The sequence below is a fragment of the Halichoerus grypus genome, chromosome 12 (assembly GCF_964656455.1).
Source record: "Halichoerus grypus chromosome 12, mHalGry1.hap1.1, whole genome shotgun sequence".
In the NCBI taxonomy this organism is placed as follows: Eukaryota; Metazoa; Chordata; class Mammalia; order Carnivora; family Phocidae; genus Halichoerus; species Halichoerus grypus.
Genome location: NC_135723.1, coordinates 6415461 through 6430361, shown reverse-complemented (window position 1 = coordinate 6430361; position 14901 = coordinate 6415461). Strand labels below are relative to the sequence as shown.

General features: G+C 37.1%; 1 long non-coding RNA gene across 1 annotated transcript; it reads left to right on the top strand.

Moving 5' to 3' along the window:
* Nucleotides 1-1581: 1581 nt before the first annotated feature.
* LOC118551564 (uncharacterized) lies at nt 1582-8725 on the top strand. Its single transcript, XR_004925120.2, has 3 exons — nt 1582-1796; nt 8118-8203; nt 8473-8725. It is a non-coding gene; the product is annotated as an uncharacterized LOC118551564 (long non-coding RNA).
* The last annotated feature ends 6176 nt before the right edge of the window (nt 8726-14901 follow it).

Below are 14901 nucleotides of genomic sequence, written 5' to 3'. Positions count from 1 at the left end.
TCAAACCGTGACAGCACGGGGAATTTTTCACCACTGACTTTATTCTAGGGACATTCTTTACCACTATGTTCTGCGAAGTCCTCTTCCCATCTTGCACCTGCATCTAGAGCCAGCACAAAGCCCTGCAAGCCCCAGCGCTCCTGTGGGCAGACTGGGATGTCAGCCTCTGTGCTCCAAACCAGTTCAGCTAATAACTGTGTGGCTTCTTATCATTGCCTTACTTTAATTTTTAAAAACATTAATGAAATGTGCCCTCCTTATAGGATTATTGCCAGATAAAATAAAATAATAAATCTGAAGCATTTAGCAGAGTGACTCAGGTGAATCAATCATCATCTATTCATCTATCTATTCACCTATGTATATCTTTCCATCTGTCCCTCTTTCTACTTATTTCTACCAGAAAAAGAGCCATATGAGCATTGTCTTTAAACCAACCATAAATAAAATAACCCACAAGTGAATTAAAAGTAAGATTCCTACGTTGCTCTCAAGTTTTCAATCTATGCTGGTGTCTGAGCTCTGTCCGAAAGTATGTCAGGTTAAGAAAGACATATGCCTTGAAACAGGAGCAGGTAAAGGAATCAAGGATTCAGGCAGGAAAAAAAAAAAATCTATGTTTAATTGAGTACACATGTAACTGAAGACGTGGTTCTCAGATCTTCTGTAATCATCAGCTTCTTGCTTCTCGTTGATTTCATAAATTTCTTTTTTTTTTTTTAAAGATTTTATTTATTTATTTGACAGCGAGAGAGGGAACACAAGCAGGGGGAGTGGGAGAGGGAGAAGCAGGCCTCCTGCAGAGCAGGAAGCCCGATGCGGGGCTCGATCCCAGGACCCTGGGATCATGACCTGAGCCAAAGGCAGACGCTTAACGACTGAGCCACCCAGGTGCCCGATTTCATAAATTTCTTAATTCAATGAAAAATGTAGTGAGACAAACCACCTTCAAAACTAAATTTGCTCTTGAATGTGAGTGTTTGGATAAAATTATTATTGTTATCATTATTGAGTCTGTATGTGGGGAGGGAGAGAGTAGCTGTAGCTCTAATGATTATCATGATGTAAGGGTTGCCTGGACAAAAGCTGATCTCCTGAGTACGCTTCTGTCTAATGTTTTATAAAATTTTTGGACTTTTCTCCCTGAAATGTGTTAGGATATCATAGACCATTTATCACCATTACATGAGTATGGTGTATGTGTGCTTCCATCCCAGTTCATTGGCAGCCCCATCTGTCATAAAATAAGAATTAATGTCTTCTAGTTGCATAGGTACAGCAGTGCCTGGGGTCTGAGAACAGGGAGCATCTGCTGAATGACCAGGGTGACAGGGTGAGGTGCTCCCGCGGAAGTAATGTGCAGCAGGCTCTTACAGAGAAAGAGACTCTGCAGAGACCTTTCTTCCAACACGGTTACCCTCTGGCCTTAATCCCAACCCATGCTACCCCCACCCCACCATGCTTCCTAATGCACAACTCACACACACACACACACACACACACACAGCAGGGACCATTGAATTTCTTAACACCGTGTGGTATTGCATCAGGATTCATCTGGGCTCACACACCACTCACATCTACTGATGTGCAAATCTGCAGTAAACAGAACATATGATTGCAATATGAAACCTCTCCAGTTTCAGGTAAACCAGAGCTAAAAGGGCGCTCTGGGAAAACTGTAGGTGGAGCACTACATTGGCCACAGCTACTGTAGAGCAGATTTGGAAAAAACAGAGAATCTAGGACTGCTTCGAATTAGAAGAAAAAGATCAACGAACCTTTACTTCAGATATGTAAGTATTATGTTTAAGGCTTTTTGGTGACTCAATACTATTTCACTGAATGCTTCAGCAACTTATGAGTGACTGAGAAATATTTGTGGACTAGTTATGATATTAGAAAATTGCTTTTAATCACATTTAATTCTGTACCATTCCTTTTAAGGTAACAAGGCAAGAATAAAGGAATACACCTTGGTGATACATCACTACTTGCTTTTATAATTGTCAGACCTAAAAATATTTTTAGGAAATTAAAATATGTTAATGACTTTGGAAGTAGTTAGTAGTGTCTAAGGATTAGTCTTATTTCATCTAACCAATAGGGTAGAGAATTAGCTATTTTACCAAGTGCTCTTAAATGTCAGGTGCTAAAAAATAAAAATATATATATATATATATATATATATATATATAGAAAGTATATGAGTGTAGAGACATGAAAAATGACAGTGTTCTCTGAAAGAGAGTTGTTAGTGTCAGAACTCAGGAAATAGAATTACCTTGGGAAAACTATAATAATACTTAGATATTATTTAAGTGTGGAAGATTAAAAAGCTAATGGGGACTGCATTCAAAACTGTGACAAATGTGGCAGCTCATATATGTGTGTTAACATCATTTCTTTCTCAAATGCACCTCAAACAATGTATCTGGAATCAAAGGTATGAATTCAAAGCCAATAATTTCTAGAGTTCTGATGTTAAACACCCACCACCCATTGCAATTGCATATGCCAGAAAACTAGTACTAAGTTTGAAAAATTCCCTCTTGTATACACCTCCCCATATCTTCTTTATCTCCAAATTGTACTGATTTCTCAGTATTGATTTTTTAAAATTCCCTTTTCATAGTCCCCCGTATCTTTTCAAACTTCACATCCAATTATTTTACCTAAACATCTTTGAGATGTACCCCTAATTTTCTGCATCTCCTCCACCCATTGCCCTGCCCACATTCCAGTCATATTGTTCCTATTGGAGATGTTTCACCTTGTCACCCTTTCACACAAGTGATAGGCTTCAGTGCTTTTCTGAAACATAAACCTGATTGTCTTCCTGCTGTTTTTATAGTCAATAGATTCCCCATGCTTTTAGGATAAAGACATGAGCTCCAAGGTACTGCATGATCTTGTTTCTAATTAACTCTCCAGATTTATCTTCCAAATATTTTTTTTAAGATTTATTTATTTGAGAGAGAGCGAGAGAGAGCACAAGCAGAGAAGAGGGCAGAGAGAGAGGGAGAAACAGACTCCCCACTGAGCAGGGAGCCTGACATGGGGCTCAATCCCAGGATCCAAGATCATGACCTTAGCTGAAGGCGGATGCCCAACTGGCTGAGTTACCCAGGCACCCCTTATTCCACTAAATCTTTATTTTCTTTCGTACCTCACCAGTCTCTTTTCTCTCTCTCATAGTCACCATGCTTGCCTCCATACTGAAGCTGCAGGGATGTACCTATATCTTCAAAAGTGTTGGAAGTGAGGGTGTCAAGTAGCATGATGTTCTCATAGTCATATAAGTATGATATTTGTAATCAATATTTCAGCAGAATTGGTTAAGGCCATAACTTCTTTTTCATTCCACTCCTTTTGTGTCATAGAAGATTGGAATAGTCACAAGCATCTTTGGATCTAGATAAATGGAATATGAGTTGGCAAAACGCCATTTGACTATAATTTGGAAATATGTATTGGGAGATTTCAATGAAAAAAGAGAAATTAGACTTTTGACTTGGAGGAATATAGGGGGAACTTTTTAACATTTGTAAATTTATGTACTAAATTATCAAAAGAAAATTCATCTAAAACTTAAAAACTTATGAAGCACATAAAAAGCAATTAAATTGAAAAATACTGTTCTGACATTGAGTCAACTTATTAAAACAACAACAAAATTCAATAAAAAAAAGAAATGTATTTCAGATGTAAATAATTAATAGGGTTTAACCATATGAAAATTATTTAAATATCTTGCTTAATTACATGAAATACTTACATTGATGAAGACAACATAAAACTCACAATAGACCACATAACACAGACATTGATATATGATACCTTAATGACAAGCTTAATGAGCATAGCCAATGGTAGAAACTGTTAGCATTAGTTCCTATATGGGAAAACTTGAACTGGTTGAAAATTAACCTGAAAGAGATTTTGAAAACAATTCTAAAAGTTTTTGAAACTGAAACTTTTGTAAATTATTATATTAAATAACAAACCATGATCCTCTATGCCCAGAGTAAAGACTGAATTAATTTACTATGATCTCTATAGAGAATTTATTATAGCATTTTGTCATATGAAGAAGAGATAAAAAAGTATGCAGCCATAAAAGAAACCAATCTGAAAAAGCTACATGATGTATGATTCTAATAATACGACATTCTGGAAAAGGCAAAACCATTGAGAGAGTAAAAGATCAGTGGATGCCAAGGGGTAGGAAGAGGGAGAGATAAATAGGTAAGACAGAGAGGATATTCAGGGCAGTGAAACTATACTGCAATATACTATCATGGTGAATATGTCAGCATATGTTTGTCAAAGCCCATACAATATAAAATACCAGAGAGAACCCTAATGGAAACTATGAACTTTGGGTAATAATGATGTGTCAATGTCATATTTTGGGCATATGTTTGGCAATTAATAAAAATATTATGCTATGACTTCCAATCTAAATGAGATGACATAGATTCATTCTTTCCTGCTCTTCCTTGATAAGGACAACCATAGACCCTGGAACTAATATAAGAATCAGCCAAAGGAGAACTCTGAAAGATGGAAAGAACAGGTGAATTGGTTATGGATGGCAGGATTGGAGATACAACATGGCAGCAGCCCAGCTTACTTTCCCCTGGAAAACAGAAGGTGACCCAGCCCAATGTAGCAACAGAAGATGACATAAGGAGGCTCATTTCTTCCCCAGGTTGAAAGAAATTTCCACCAAAAATATTAGGCAAGCCTGGAAGCACTAACAACTGGGACAGGTCATGAGGCACAATGACAACATGCAGCCCAGGGAAGCTCTTTCCTTCCACACCACACCTGAACTCCCCACTCTCACAGAAAGAGACACAGGTATCTGGGCAGTGTGTGCAAGGGGGATCTGACACAACAAATATCCCAGCCTGGGAAGCACTCTTCGTTCATGTCATCTGGTGACTCCCTTTCCCCATGTAGATGTACTGGGTCACCTGGGATTTAAATAAGATGCAAAGTCTTCTAACATAATAATAAGAATATTCATAATACAATAAAAAAGATCACCTACAATGCCAAGTAATAATAAACTTATAAGATGCATTAAAAGGGGGGCGCCTGGGTGGCTCAGTTGGTTAAGCGACTGCCTTCGGCACAGGTCATGATCCTGGAGTGCCAGGATCGAGTCCCGCATCAGGCTCCCTGCTCAGCAGGGAGTCTGCTTCTCCCTCTGACCCTCCCCCCTCTCATGTTCTCTCTCTCTCTATCTCATTCTCTCTCTCAAATAAATAAATAAAATCTTTTAAAAAAAAAGATGCATTAAAAGGGGAAAAAAAAAAGCTTATTCCAATACTGAGATGAATCAGATGTTGGAAATATCTGACAATAATTTTAAGTCAGCCATCATAAATATGTTTTAACAAGCAATTATACATTTTCTTGGAAAAATATAGGGATATAGGGAAAATTCTGCAAAAATACAGAAATTATAGAAAAGAAAGATCAAAATTATAAAAATTGAAATTTATAATAACAGAAATTTTTAAAAAAGGAAATAAAAATCTTGTTAGCTTTGACCCGTAGTAGAGAGATGATAGAATCAGTGAACTTGAGGACAGATCAATGTACATAATCTGGACCACAAAGAGAAAATAGACCAGAAAAATTTGAAAAGAATCTCAGAGAAAATAAAAGATATAATGCCTGTGTCACTGGAGTCTCTGATGTTAAGGAGAAAGGGCAGGAGTCTTAGAGACTGAGGAAATGATGGAAAAGTTCCCAAATTTAGTGAAAGATAGGACCCTGAATACACAAGAAGCTAAGCAGATCCCCACACAGGTTGAATCCAGAGAAATCCATGTCAAGACAATAATTTAATAATTGAATGAGTAAAAACTAAAAAGGAAGAGAAATTTTTGAAAGTCGCCCAAGAAGCATTATATTACCATAGGGGATGGCGACTTAATGCGAGCAGATTCCTCAGATGATACAGTGGAGGCTAGGAGGTAACAATGGTAGTTCTCACAGTGCTGAAAGCACGCAACTACCAGCTGTGAAATCTGTTTCTCAGTTTAAGTATCTCAGGAATGAAGAGGAAGGAAAAACACTCTCAGATGAAGGGAAACAATAAAATTAACAGACCTACTCTTTTCTGTTTTCTACTTTTCTTTTTTTTTAAATTTTATTTGAGTGTAACTGAGACACAATGTAACATTAGTTTCAGGTGTACAACATAGTGATTGGACAAGTGTATATAGCTCACCACATGTGCAGCGGCCATCTGTCAAAATACAAAGTTATTACAATATCACTGACTACATTCCTGATGTAGTGCCTTCTACCTCCATGACTTACTCCACAACTGGAAGCCTATCCCACTCCCCTACTCTCAAATAATAACTGAAGGAAGTTCTTTAAACAAAAAGAAAATGATAAAAGGAACTGTGATGCACCCAAAAGTAAGAACAAACAATGGGGGGGAAAAAAAACAAGCACAGAAACACTTGCTTTCTTACTGAAGGAGAAAATAGCAATGATATTACCCAATGTATGCATAATGACATGTTATGGTTCTTTAAAACGCTATATATTCCATCATTCCCAAATAACATTGTGGATAATTTTAGATTATTTATTGTTTACACTAAAGGTATATAATGTCTTGGAAAGGCATCACAATAATATTGCATATGTAACTATATTCTCATTACTTTTCCCTTCTGAGTTCTCTGGTGGGCAATGACATTGGACACTTCTGACTGAAAGACTTCTCACACCCGTGACATTTGCAAGCGTTCTCTCAGTGAATTCCCTGATTGTCAGTGAAGAACTGGTTCTAAAGGAATTCCCACATGAGGATATTCAAATGATTTCTAGCTGGAGCTCTGGTGGAAGGACATCCCAGTCTTTAGTCACACATTACATTCATTTGGTTTCTCTGATGACACATGAGGTGTGATTTCCTTGGTGAATGCATTCCCACATGATTCTCTGAGAGCATTCACATGATTTCCAGCTTGTGTGCTTTCTGGGGTACGGGGTGCAACTCCTCCATTTTAGTGGAAGGATAAATTCTGAATGAATTCTTTATTTTGTCAGAGAGTCCTCTCACTTCAGCTATGAGGTTCCCCTTTAGGATGAGTTTTCTCATACTTTGAGTAGTGATTTTTCTACCTTATACTAGTACATCAACCTCTTTTCTTATATTAATAATTAATTCTGAAATGTTTTTCAAAATATTTTCCAGTAGTGTCTGTATTAGTCTGAGTTCTCCAGAGAAACAAAAACGATAGAATATATATATGTTGGGGCACCTGGGTGGCTCAGTCGTTAAGCGTCTGCCTTCGGCTCAGGTCATGATCCCGGAGTCCTGGGATCGAGCCCCGCATCGGGCTCCCTGCTTGGCAGGTAGCCTGCTTATCCCTCTCCCACTCCCCCTGCTTGTGTTCCCTCTCTCCCTCTCTCTCTCTCTGTCAAATAAATAAATAAAATCTAAAAAAAAAAAAGAATATATATGTTAATATATGTAAATACACACATATGTATGTGTATATATATGTTTTTATCATATGTATTTATATGTATTTATGTATGTAACAAATAAATAACTGTATGTGTTCATGTATATAATACATATCATATTTATATATGAATATATATGTATTATATATACACATTATATGTATTTATTTTATATACATATATATTTATTTATTATCTATAAATAAAGTGAAGACCCAGGAGAGCCAATGGTGTAGTTCCAGCTTGAGTCTGAGTCTGAAGGCAGGAGAGTACAATGACCCAACCTGAAGACAGTCAGACAGAGGGAAATTCTTTCTTACTCAGCCTTTTATTCCATTCGGGCCTTCAGCAGGTGGCATGAGGCTCACAAACATTGGAGAAGGCAATCGTTTTACTCAATCTGAAGATTCGAGTGTTAATCTCATCCAGAAACATCCCTCAGACATACTCAGAAATAATGTGACTAAATGTCAAATTGACACTTAACATTAACCATCACAGTGTCATACTATGTAGGTTTTTCTTATTACTAGATTTGGTAGAACATGTTTTTCCAAATATGTTATCCCACTTCTCAGATACTTTTTTTTTTTTTTTTTTATTTGCAGGTGATGAATACAGCTGATTGAGAAAGTTTATCTGGGTGTAATGTGAACTTATCTAGAAGTTCTGCAGAATGTCTCCAATCTTCTAGGTAGCTCTGACCTACAAAACAACCCTCTTATCCTGGGCTCTGCTCTTTATTCCAACTGAAGAATTGCTTTGTCTTGAATGTGTGACACTTCAGGGTCCCAGTCGCAGTAGTTTTCCAACATCACATGCCTGAACGTGGGCTTCTGAGAAAGGTCTAGTTGCTGTCATAGCGCCTGGGTGAACTGCATGGACATGTACTTGAGTGACGAGATGAGATATACTTTTGAACCCTGGTTTGAGATTTGTAAGAAATGATCTGTTGTCCTTTAGGCTCCTCTTCTAGAAAAGGGAAGATTTGAGAAAAGGAAAGCAAGCCTCAGGTCAGCCAAGCCATGGCCACCACAAGCTGGACCTCCCTCTAATTGGTATGTAAAGGATGAGTCTCTACAGTGTTAAAATTGTCATTCAAAATAATCCTTTAGAGAAAAATCTCCTAATCCATAGATACTTCTTGTATCAACTGTTCCAGTGTTTTAAAGTACCGAGATTTTGAAGTCTGTCTCCTATTCCTCCAATCCCTAACAAACACATTAGGACAAGTTTTCTAAATGGTCCTCAAAATACACAGAAAAGAGAGCTGTTGAATTTTTTTTTTTTTTTTAAGATTTTATTATTTATTTGACAGAGAGAGACACAGCGAGAGAGGGAACACAAGCAGGGGGAGTGGGAGAGGGAGAAGCAGGCTTCCCGCTGAGCAGGAAGCCCGATGCCAGGCTCTATCCCAGGACTCTGGGATCACGACCTGAGCTGAAGGCAGACACTTAACTACTGAGCCACCCAGGCGCCCGGTCGTTGAATTTCTAAATAATGTAACAAATATCAGAGATTAGCCTCTAATCAGAACATTTTTTGTTAAATTCCCTGATTTATGTTAATCAGGATTAAATGAAGTATAAAAGGCATCTTTTCTGCCCTTAAATAGACTGTTTATACTTAAGCACCAACATATTTTGGGGAGAAAAAAGGTAATATTCAGTGTTTATTTGGCTCTTATGATGTTTAAAACATTTATTTTCAGTTTTGAGTAAACATAATTTTCAAACACGCATTAAGGCAGACCAATTGATTTGATGAAATTTTCAGCCTGATTGCCTATTCACTGGAATTAATTGACAGGTGTGGAAATCTGAAATTAATTTTTAGACCAACATTACTGGAATATGTATTTTTAAATATAAATTTTGGCTATGTAACGATAGCTTGTATGAGGTATTATTGATAATGTTTCTTATTTGGACTCGTAATATGATTAAAACTAGAATTTAAAGGTCTCAGCATTATTTCTGTTACAATGAAGTTTTAGAAGATTATTCTGTTCATGACTTTGCCTCTAATTTTTCTTGTTAGCATTGGCAAAAATTTTTATTGACATTTAGGCACATGAAAAATTAGCAACTTTAAAGTGGTACCAGTTCTTGAATTATCAAAAGTAAGGGACACACCATTTTTTTCCTGAGGATATTACACATATGATAATTAAACTTGGAGAAAATAGTTGGTAATTTAAATCCAATGTAGATTCCTAAACCTAAGTGGGTATGAAGTTATATTGCACACCTTTGTATCAGATAAACCAAATTGGTGTAGGTAGTATGGAGGGGCATAATAAGTAAGGTTTCTCATTAGTCTGGGAAGTCAAGCTCTGAGAGTTAAATAATGATGCCAACAAATAAAGGACCTGAACAGATATACACAAAAGAAGGTTAAAACGGCAGAAAGAATCCCAATCAGCAACGTTGGAAAAGAATGTGTCAGTCACTTAACAAAGTATAGATAAAGAGAGACAAATGTTGACATTCTCCATTCTCCCTCTTCAGGAAGATGTCAATTCAACCAGCCTGAATTTTCAGGAAAAAAAATACCTAGCCCTGTTGTTTATGTGTACATAGTGAGACCAAATATCTAATGTCTTTGCCATAAAATCAGCTTCACTTACAAGTTTTCAGTTAATAGAAAGGTGGTCTTTCCAGTTTCTAGGCAATAAAATCTCCAAAATCCATCTTGACTCCTTCATTTCTCCAATACTCTGCATCCCACTTCTTCATGGTCCTCAACAATGAAAATATATCTGGAGTTTGTGGTGAAGTTTTTATTTTTTCTTTAAAAAAATTTGTCTAGTGGCTACACTAGAAATTACAACATTCATCCTTGACTAATACAAATCACTCTTAACGATTCCCAAATAGGGAAACTAAATACAGGACATCTTATCTCTTTTTACACCCTCAATATTAGTTTTTTTTTTTAAGATATTTTATTTATTTATTTGACAGAGAGAGATATAGTGAGAGAGGGAACACAAGCAGAGGGAGTGGGAAAGGGAGAAGAAGGCTTCCCGTGGAGCAGGGAGCCCGATGCAGGGCTCCATCCCAGGACCCTGGGATCATGACCTGATCAAAGGAAGACACTTAATGACTGAGCCACTAGCCAACCCCACTCACTGTTAGTTTTACTGGGATCTTCAGTTTAGTTATTCCTACGATTAAGTCTCACATGGTAACACTAGCAAGGCTTTGTAGAAAAAAAATCACAGATGTTCACCATTTACTTTCTATCTACTCTTTTTTTTTTTAATTTTTTTAATTTTTTTTTTTAAATTTTATTATGTTATGTTAGTCATCATACAATACATCATTAGTTTTTGATGTAGTGATCCACAATCCATTGTTTTCGTATAACACCCAGTGCTCCATGCAGTACGTGCCCTCCTTAATACCCATCACTGGGCTAACCAATCCTCCCTCCCCCCTCCCCTCTAAAACCCTGTTTGTCTCTCAGAGTCCATAGTCTCTCATGGTTCATCTCTCCCTCCAATTCCCCCCCCCCTCATTTTTCCCTTCCTTCTCCTAATGTCCTCCATGCTATTCCTTATGTTCCACAAATAAATGAAACCATATGATAATTGACTTTCTCTGCTTGACTTATTTCACTTAGCATAATCTCCTCCAGTCCCATCCACGTTGATGTAAAAGTTGGGTATTCATCCTTTCTGATGGCTGAATAATATTCCATTGTATATATGAACCACATCTTCTTTATCCATTCATCTGTTGAAGGACATCTCAGCTCTTTCCACAGTTTGGCTATTGCGGACATTGCTGCTATGAACATTGGGGTGCATATGGCCCTTCTTTTCACTACATCTGTGTCTTTGGGGTAAATATCCAAAAGTGCAATTGCTGGGTCATAGGGTAGCTCTATTTTTAAATTTTTGAGGAACCTCCACACTGTTTTCCAAAGTGGCTGTACCAACTTGCATTCCCACCAACAGTGTAAGAGGGTTCCCCTTTCTCCACAACCTCTCCAACATTTGTTTTTCTTTCCCTGTCCATTTTTGCCATTCTAACTGGTGTAAGGTGGTATCTCAATGTGGTTTTGATTTGAATTTCCCTGATGGCTAATGATGATGAACATTTTTTCATGTGTCTGTTAGCCATTTGTATGTCTTCTTCAGGGAAGTGTCTTTTCATATCTTCTGCCCACTTTTTGACTTTCTATCTACTCTTTATTCATTTTGCAGATCGAATGTTCCATCTGTAATCATTATTCTCTTTCTTAAAGATCTCTTTCTTGTGTTTATTTAATACATAACTGATAATGACACAGACTATAATTGTTTCCCGAAAAATTTTTTCATTTCATTTTTCATGTATTTTTTTTTTGGTGCTAAATATAGAAATGATTTGATAGTAAATTAATTTCAGTATTTTAAAAATGACATTCAATTTTTTTTCTGATCTCCATCACTTCTGCCAAAAATGTTTCTTTTTCTCTGGCCACTTTCATTATTTCCTCTTGGTCTTTAATTTTCAACAGTTCTTGGGCGCCTGGGTGGCTCAGTTGGTTAAGCCACTGCCTTTGGCTCAGGTCATGATCCTGGAGTCTCTGGATTGAGTCCCGCATTGGGGTCCCTACTTGGCAGGGAGTCTGCTGCGCCCTCTGACCCTCCCCCGCCATGTGCTCTCTCTCTCTCATTCTCTGTCTCTCAAATAAATAAATAAAATCTTTAATTTTCAGCAGTTCAACTGTGATTTCTCTACACGTGGTTTTCTGTGTTTGTTTTCTTCTTTGGTCCCTTCGATCTATGGGCTGATTTCTATCATCAACCTCAGAAATCCTTTGTTCCTCACCTTCTAGACATCCATTCCACAGTTTAAGCCTTTTTACTCTGTGTCACATGTATCTTATGGTCTTCTCTGAACTTTCCATTCTTCTTTCTCTTTGTGTTCCTGTTTTGAAATGTGATTTGGGGGTGCCTGGGTGGCTCAGTCATTAAGCATCTGCCTTCGGCTCAGGTCATGATCCTAGGGTCCTGGGATCGAGCCCCGCATTGGGATCCCTGCTTTCCGGGAAGCCTAATTCTCCCTCTTCCATTCCCCCACTTGTGTTCCCTCTCTCTCTGTGTCTCTCTCTGTCAAATAAATAAATAAAATCTTAAAAAAAATTAAGTAAATGTGATTTTGACCTTTCTTCTTGTCCTTTAAGTTTGCCTTTTGCCATGTGCAATCTGCTGTTAAAATATCCAATGATTTCTCCTTGTCAGAGACTATAATTTCCAGTGCTGGAATTCTTTTTATGGATTACAATTATTTGAGGAAATTTACCATCCTTTAATCTTTCCTCTTCCTCTTTCTCTAATTTTCTGAATATATTAATCATGGTTATTTTAAAGACATTATATGTTTTTTCTAATGTACATGTCATCTGTGGTCTCTTTTTACATCTGCTTTTTCTCTTCATTTTGGGAATATTACCTTGTCTTTTATCATGCCTAGTAGATCTGTGGCATGACAAAATAGGGGACAATGTGACCAAAATGAAAAGAGTCTCCATGTTGGATTATCTCTCTAGGGAGAATATACTGGAATAGATTGAGGACCTTGATCTCCATAATTTGTCCAGGACAGAGCTTGATTATATCAATTATGTTAGGTTTAGTCTACCTCTTGTTTGGCCCTATTCCACAGAATTATGCTTTTGAGTTGTAAACTAAAAAACATAACATTATGTTTGTGGGGCTCCCTTTGCTAATATATTTGTGGATACTAGCAACACAAAATTAGAGGAAATTCAGTTTTGCTTTTCGGGGGGGTTCTTTTTGGTATTTTTTTTTAATTTTAATATTGTTGTAATTATTATTATTATTTTGGCTTCTGTATCTTCTAGCTCATTCAACTTCAGAATGTTCAAAGGTTATAGCAATATGTGAAGGCCATACATGTCTTTAATATCCATTGTAATCACTAAGAATAATGGTAAGATAGTGCTCCTAAACTTAAAGAATGAGAATCAGGCAAACAATTGTAATACTTACATAAAAAGAACACAAAGTTCATTAAAATGGCATTGCAGAGTTACATTTACTGGGACTATGATAAAATGAATATCCAAAAACAACCATATTGGTACCAGGACACCAAACAGTCTGATTAAATTAAAACAATTACTTTAATGCACAAATGATCTAATAGTAAGATAAATACTCAAAAACAAACAATTTTGAAAAACAGAGATCCGAAGGTTTTTAGCAAGTCCAAAATTAGGAAGATGCCTCCAGCGTTACTACATAAGTCTGTTGAATTAGTTTTTGCTTTTAAGGGGATGTAAGTGTGAATCAACAATTACAAAGAAACCGCAGAATCAGAAAGAAAACCATTGTAAGTGTTGAAATGGCCAAATAAACATTATAACAAGGATATTAAATATCTTAAAGGAAAAGTAGAAGGTGATGGCAAGTATTCCTTTTTTTATTTAAATTCAATTAACCAACATATATACTACATCATTAGTTTTTTATGTGGTGTTCAGTGATTCCTTAGTTGTGTATAACACCCAGTGCTCATCACATCATGTGCCTTCCTTAATGTCCATCACCTAGTTACCACATCCCCCGACCCACCTCCCTTTCCACAACCCTCAGTTTGTTTCCCAGAGTCAAGTCTCTCATGGTTTGGCCCCCTCTCTGATTTCTTCCCATTCAGGTTTCCCTCCTTTCCCCTATGATTCTCTGCACTATTTCTTATATTCCAGATATGAGTGAAACCATATGATAATTGTCTTTCTCTGATTGACTTATTTCACTTAGCATAATCCCCTCCAGTTCCATCTATGTCAATGCAAATGGTGGGTTACATCCATTCTGATGGTTGAGTAATATTCCATTGTATATATGAACCACATCTTCTTTATCCATTCATCTGTTGAAGGACATCTCGGCTCCTTCCACAGTTTGGCTAATGTGGACATTGCTGCTATGAACATTGGGGTGCAGGTGCCCCTTCAGATCACTACATCTGTATATTTGGGGTAAATGCCCAGTAGTGCAATTGCTGAGTTGTAAGGTAGCTTCTTGAGGGACGTCCATACTGTTTTCCAGAGTGGTTGTACCAGCTTGCATTTCCACCAACAGTATAAGAGTGTTCCTCTTTTTCCACATCCTCACTAACATTTGTTGATGGCAAGTATTCTTAAGAAAAAAAAAAGACTATCACAGTGATGTGACATTTTTAAAATGGAACAACATAATGAATTATATAATAATTAAAATTATAAATTAAAGATATTGATTAAATTGCTGATATGCCCAGGGCACCTGGTTGGCTCAATCGGTTAAGCTTCTGCCTTTGGCTCAGGTCATGATCTCAGGGTCCTTGGATACTGCCCCACGTTGGGTTCCCCACTCAGTGGGAGTCTGCTTCT